The sequence below is a fragment of the Vombatus ursinus genome, unplaced genomic scaffold (assembly GCF_900497805.2).
Source record: "Vombatus ursinus unplaced genomic scaffold, bare-nosed wombat genome assembly UNPS02014909.1, whole genome shotgun sequence".
Taxonomy (NCBI): Eukaryota; Metazoa; Chordata; class Mammalia; order Diprotodontia; family Vombatidae; genus Vombatus; species Vombatus ursinus.
Window position 1 is genome coordinate 17,642,126 of NW_020954687.1, and position 7,203 is coordinate 17,649,328.

General features: G+C 39.0%; 1 pseudogene; it reads left to right on the plus strand.

Moving 5' to 3' along the window:
• The first annotated feature begins 1,605 nt into the window (after window positions 1–1,605).
• On the plus strand, window positions 1,606–2,805 carry LOC114029133 (annotated as a pseudogene).
• The last annotated feature ends 4,398 nt before the right edge of the window (window positions 2,806–7,203 follow it).

Consider the following 7,203-nt stretch of genomic DNA (forward strand, 5'->3'; position numbering starts at 1 on the left):
TATTTGGGCACAGTGTGGGAATACTGCTAAGCCTGGAGTAAGGAAGATATGAGCACAAATTTAAACTCCCACACTTACTAGCTGTGTGACCCTGGGCAAGTCACTTAACTTCTGTCCATCTCAGTTTCCTCAATTAATAAATGGAGGTAATAAGTGTACCTACCCCCCCAGATCATTATGAGGATGAAATGAGATAATAATTGTAAAGTATTTAGGATAGTACTTGGCATAGAATAAGTGCTTAATAAGTATTTGTTACCTTTTTCCTATTCTATTTGCATTAATTTTTACCTTAAAACCTTTCAATTTAATATAATCAAATCAATGAATTTTATCTTTTGTGATTACTGTATATGTTAATTTGTTAATATTCACCCCCTACTTCTGGGAGTCAAGATGGTGGAATAAGCAACAGATCACTGTCCATATCCCATTCTCACCCCTTAACACCCATAAAACAGTGCCCCAGAACATATTCTGGGATAGTTAAGCCAGGAGAAAGACAGGATGGACCAGTCTTTTGATCCAGGAGACTTAGAGGATCAGCAAATAAGATCTGTGTCACTCAGATAAAAGGGGAGTGAGTATAGGACAAGAAACATCTTGGCAAGCTGGTGGCAGGCTCCACCTCAACAAACCAGCAGGAGATCCTAAGTCCCAGAGTGGTAGAGAAAGTAAATGCCACCAACAGGACCCCCTGCCCCTACTCACACACATCAGCTAGGGGAACCTGTAGACTCTAGCTTGGATAACCACCAGTTGCACAGCCTGAGGCAGGCAGGAATCCTTCACCTTGCTTCAGCACATTCCCAGGAAGGCAGGCATCCTCCAGGATTGGACCTCCCTGTGCTTCAATGCAGGCTTGGGTGGTCAGGCATCCATCAGCAGCCAAAACTCCCCATGCAGAAAAACCCCACTTGGCCTCAGCAAATGACAGATACCAACACTAGTACCCCAGCTCAGCACCGGGTAAGTTGTAGACACCTACACTCTCAAGCAGCCAGCATCTGAGGTCCCAGAGCACAAAGTTTGAGACCAGGGCCCTGAACCCCAGAAAAAGAACCTTGGGACAAGTGCCCCCTGTGCTCCAGCAGGAGAGTTCACCTTTAAAAGCTACAAAATAGGCAAAAATAATGAGCCAAAAATTAACATTGACAATAGACTGTTTCTCTGGAGACAGGGAAGATCAAAACACAAACTCAGAAGAGGACAACATTGTCAATATATCCAAATGTGAAACCTCAAAGGGGAATATGAACAGAACTCAAGACAAAAAAGCCTTCTTGGAAGAACTCAAGAAGAATTTTAAAAGTCAAATGAGAGAGGCAGAAGAAAAATTGGGAAAAGAAATGAGAGGTATGCAATAGAGAATCAACAGTTTGGAAAGGAAAGACAAAAATCAAATTGAGAAAACAATTACTTAAAAAATACAGTTGGCCAAATGGGGAAAAAAATCCACTCAAGAAAACAACTCTTTAAAAACTAGAACTGACCAAATGGAAAAGTAGATACAAAAACTGACTGAAGAGAAGAACTCTTTAAAAAGTAGAATTGGGCTGTCTTCCAACTTGCCTAAGTGGCAGCCACAGACGCAGCAGCAGCAGCATGTCCCACAGGACGTTGTCTGCTCCCAGTTATGGGTCTCTGGGCTTCCTGCCTCAAAAGAGAAGCAGCAGGCACCCAGGAAAGGTGAAGAGTTTCTCCAAAGATGACCCCACCAAGCCCATCCACCAGACAGCCTTTCTGCTCTATAAGGCAGGCATGACACACATTGTTCATGAGGTGGACAGGACTGGCTCAAAGGTCAACAAGAAGGAGGTGGTTGAGGCTGTCACCATTGTGGAGACACTCCCCATGGTCATTGTAGGCATCGTGGGCTATGTGCAAACCCCTCAAGGTCTAAGGAGCTTCAAAACCATCTTTGCTGAGCACATCAGTGATGAGTGTAAGAGGCGATTCTATAAGAACTGGCATAAGTCCAAGAAGAAGGCCTTCACCAAGTACTGCAAGAAGGGACAAGATGATGATGGCAAGAAGCAGTTGGAGAAAGACTTCAGTAGCATGAAGAAGTACTGCCAGGTGATCTGTGTTATTGCCCACACCCAGATGCTCCTGCTCCCTCTGAGGCAGAAGAAGTCTCACCTGATGGAGATCCAGGTGAATGGTGGATGCATAACTGAGAAACTGGACTGGCCCCACCAGAAGCTGAAGCAGTAGGTGCCCGTGTCCACTGTGTTTGGGCAGGACAAGATAATTGATGTCATTGGAGTGACCAAGAGCAAAGATTGCAAAAATGTTACCAGCTGCTGGCACACAAAGAAACTGCCCTGAAAAACTCACTGAGGCCTGCATAAGGTGGCATGTATTGGAGCATGGCACCCTGCCCATGTGGCCTTCTTTGTGGCTCTAGCTGGTCAGAAGTGCTACCACCATCACATGGAGATCTACAAGATTGTCCAGGGCTACCAGATCAAGGATGGCAAGCTGATCAAAAACAATGTGTCCACTGATTACAATTTGTCCAACAAGAGCATAAACCCTCTGGGAAGCTTCGTCTACTACAGTGAAGTGACCAATGACTTTATCACTCTGAAAGACTGTGTGGTTGGGACCAAGAAGCATGTCCTCACCCTGCAGAAGTCTCTGCTGGTACAGAGCAAACATCAGGCCCTGGAGAAGGTCAACCTGAAGTTTATCGACACCACCTCCAAGTTTGGCCACAGTTGGTTCCAGACTATGGAGGAGAAGAGAGCTTTCATGGGACCACTCAAAAAAGACTGTGTTATGAAAGAAGAAGCTGCCTAATGTTTCCAAACCAACCTGGAGCTGGTGGATTCTCAATAAAATTTTCAAAGCTAAAAAACATAGAGTTGGCAAAATGGAAAAGGAGGTAGAAAAACTAACTGAAGAAAATAATTAATTAAAAATTGGAATTGGGCAAGTGGAAGCCAATTACTATATGAGACATCAAGAATCAGTCAAAATAAAAATAATTTTAAAAAAAGCAGAAGAAAATGCAAAATACCTCATTGGGAAAACAACTGACCTGGAAAATAGATCCAGAGAGAAAATTTAACAATTATTGGTTTACCTGAAAGCTGTGATTAAAAAAAAAAAGCCTGAACACCATCTTTCAGGGAACTATCAAGGAAAACTGTCTTGAGGTCCTAGAACTAGAGGGTAAAATAGTCATCAAAATAATCCACAGATCACCTCCTGAAAGAGACACCAAAATTAAAACTCCAAGGAATATTGGAGCCAAATTCCAGAATTATCAGGTCAAGGAGAAAATACTGCAAGCAGACAGAAGGAAACAATTTAAATATCATGGAACCACACTGAGGATTAAATGGCAGCTACTAAATTAAAGTATTTCAGGACCTGGAATATGATATTTTGGAAGGCAAAGTATCTTGGTTTACAATGAAGAATCAACTATGTAGCAAAATTGAGTATAATCTTTCAGAGGAAAAGATGGATATTCAATGATACAGGGAACTTTCAATCATTCTTGATTTAAAAAGAAAAACCAGATTTAAAAAAAAATAGAACTGAAAGGAGAATTTGATCATCAAATATAAGACTCAAGAGAAGTATAAAAAGGTAAACAGGATAGAAAAAAAGATCTTATTCAATAAGGTTAAACTATTGATATCACTACAGAGGAAGACAATATTTGTAACTCTTGAGAACATTAAATTTATTATGGCATTTTGAAGGGGTATACATAGACAGCAGGTATGGGAATAAGTTAAATTTGATGTGATAATTAAAAAAATCATGTGGGTGAAAAAAATGATTGTAGTAGGAAAAGAGGAAGAGGGGAGGCAGAATAAGGTAAATTACATCATAGGAAGAGGCACAAATACCTATTAAAGTAGAAGGAAATAGTGGAGGGAGGGTGAGCATTGTTTGAACCTTATTCTTATCAGATTCAGTTCAAAGAGGAAATAACATAGGCATTCAGTTGTTTATAAAAACCTATCACGCTATAGGGAAGTAGAAGGAGAAAAGGGAAAGAAAAGGGAGAATGGGATAAAAGGTAAGGAAGAAGGGAGGGAAAAAGTAATAGGAGAAATGGGAAAGAAAAAGAAAGGAGGCTGATAAGAGGAAGGAAAGATAAAGGGAAGCAGTGGTCAGAAGCAAAACACATGTGAGGAGGGAAAAGGTGAAAGGAGAGAGAAAAGCATAAATAAGGGTGAAGTAGGATGGAGAGAAAGATAGTTAGCAATCATAACTGTGAATGTGAATGGAATGAACTATATCATAAAATGGAAGAAGATAGCAGAGTGGATTAAAAAACAGGATCCCACAATATTCTGTTTACAAGAAACATATTTGAAGCAGAGAGATACACACAGAGTAAAGGTAAAAGGCTGGAGCAGAATATATTATATGACAGCTAAAGTGAAAAAAAACATATGTAGTAATCATGATCTCAGACAAAGCAAAAAGAAAACTATATCTATTTAAAAGAGATAAGGAAGGAAATGGCATTGTGCCAAAAAGTATCAAATACAATGAAGTAATATCAATCCTAAACATAAATGCATCAAGTAGTATACCATCCAAATTCTTAGAGAAGTTAGGTGAATTATGGGAAGAAATAGACAACAAAACTATACTAGTGGGGGATCTCAACTTCCCCCTTTCAGAGCTAGATAAATCTAATCACAAATTCAATAAGAAAGAAGTAAAGGAGGCGAATAGAATTTTAGAAAAGTTAGATATGGTAGACCTCAGGAGAAAACTTAAAGGGGATAGAAAGGAACATACCTTTTTTTCAGGGGTACACGGCACCTACACAAAAATTGATTATTTACTAGGGCATATAACCCTCACAATCAAATACAGAATGGCAGAAATATCAAATGCATCCTTTTTAGGTCATGATGCAATAAAAATTACATGCAATAAAGGGCTATGGAAAGATACACTAGAAATTAATTGGAAACTAAATTATCTAACTCTAAAGAATAAATGGGTCAAACAACAAATCAAAGAAGCAAACAATAACTTTATCCAAGAGAATGACAATAATAAGACAACATACCAAAACTTATGTGATGCAGTCAAGATAATGCTTAGGGGAAATTTTATATCTCTAAATGATTAAGTGAATGAAATAGAGAAAGAAGAAATTAATGAATTGGGCCTGCAACTAAAAAAGCCAGATAAAGAACAAAATAAAAATCACCAATTAAATACCATATTCGAAATTCTAAAAATCAAAGCAGAAATTAAGAAAATTGAAATTAAGAAAACTATTGAACCAGCAAATAAAAGTAAGAGCTGGTTTTATGAAAAAAAAAAGATAGAAAAACTTTGGTTAATTTATTTAAAAAAAAAGAAACCAAATTTCTAGTATCAAAAATTAAAAGGGTGAATTTACCACCAAATGAAGAAGAAATTAAAACAATAATTAGGAGCTATTTTGTCCAACAGTAATCCAATAAACCTGATAATCTAAATGAAATGGATCAATATTTACGGAAGTATAAATTGCCCAGAGGTGCTTTTCAGTCAGACAGTCACGAGGCTGTCTCACACTCGGCCTAATGCTCTCAGGCTCTTGGTCCATTGGGTCAGTTCGAGGCCATGGACCTGCGTACACCTTCCACAGCATAGAAGGCAAGGATGGACAACCTATCTGAAGTGTATGTCCAGTTCTATAAATTCTCTTGGCATTAGGGAATTGGGGAAAACTGCAGTTGCTTTTTGGTTCCCTGAGGCTTACATACTCTCTTCCCTCTATACCTCTGAATTTTCCTTCATGGAGGTTACAGGGAAAAATCAGAACAGCTAAAAATATCTTGGCAGATTCTGGAGGTTTTGTGATTGATCATTAAGGAGTTATGAAATACCTCCTTACAACCCTGGTTGCTCCCTTCCCTTGAGTCAAGGGGGTATCTGTTAACCCCTCTCATAGGAGAAGAGAGTTCCCCCCTTTCCCTCTCATGTTTTATTTCACCCTCTCCCACCTGGGGAAAAGAAGGAGGGGGGAGGGGGAGCAGCTACAGCATGGGCCCCTGTGGCAATGGGTCCTGGGGCAACCTTTGCCTGTAAGCATCACCCAGATTCAGCACATCCTGCTCAAGGTAAAGAAGCTAGCCTCACAACTTGGGTAAGCATGCTCTTTTTAAAGTTGTAGGATTAATTATTAATGATGAGATGTTGATTCTCTGTGTAAAGTAATTTGGAAATTCATTTAACAAAACTGATGTCACCTGATTGGTAATGGGTTTGTTTCAAGTTTCAAATTGGTGAATTTTTTGTATCAGTTATGTCAAGCAACTTTTCATAATTTGGTTACCACTAAAATAATTTGGCTATTGTTAGTTATTGTTTTAATGTGTAAACATTCCAAAAAGCTTGTTTGGGTTTTGATTTACTGAGAATTTGCAAGTATATAGAAATCTCTAATGATTGGCTTTTTACACCAGGACAAATTTAAATTTGAGATGTAAATTCTGGAAAGATTTTCCTAAGATGTGATTAGTGAAACTTGCTGTTTGAAGTAAAAAGGCTCATGAGATTTTATTTTGAGTTGTCTGATGGAACATAATAATCCATCGACATTCAATAATCCACCATCTGAGAGGAATGCCACAAGATACTCAGAAAATGTGATATTGGTGGGAAGGAAGCATCAGGAACAGCTGAGAGGACAATTTTAGACTCAGTATAAGATGGGATCCTCCTGGCTCAGTTTTTTCATTATATTCCTTTGAAAAGGAATGTTACCCACCTAGCTATTCCTAAGTCTGACTAGGAGGTGGATTTGATACTGCATGGTTGGAGAATGGAATTGTCTGAATCCAAAGAGAGCCAATCTGTCCTCCCATCTGTCATCCTCCCACTATCTTATTCCCTTCCTTCCTATTTTCCTGTAGGGTAAGATAGATTTCCATAGCCAAAGGAGTGTGTATATTATTCCCTCCTTAAACCAAATGTGATGGGAATAAAATTCACTCTTTCCCTCTCACCTCCCCCCACTTCTCCTCCAATGTAAAAGTCTTTTCTTGTCTTTTTTATGTGAGATAATTTACCCCATTCTACTTCTCCCTTTCTCCTTCTCCCAGTATAATCCTCTCTCACCCCTTAATTTTATTCTCCAGATATTAACCCTGCATCTTCAACTCACCCTGTGCCCTCGATCTATCTATCTATCTATCTATCTATCTATCTATCTATCTATCTATC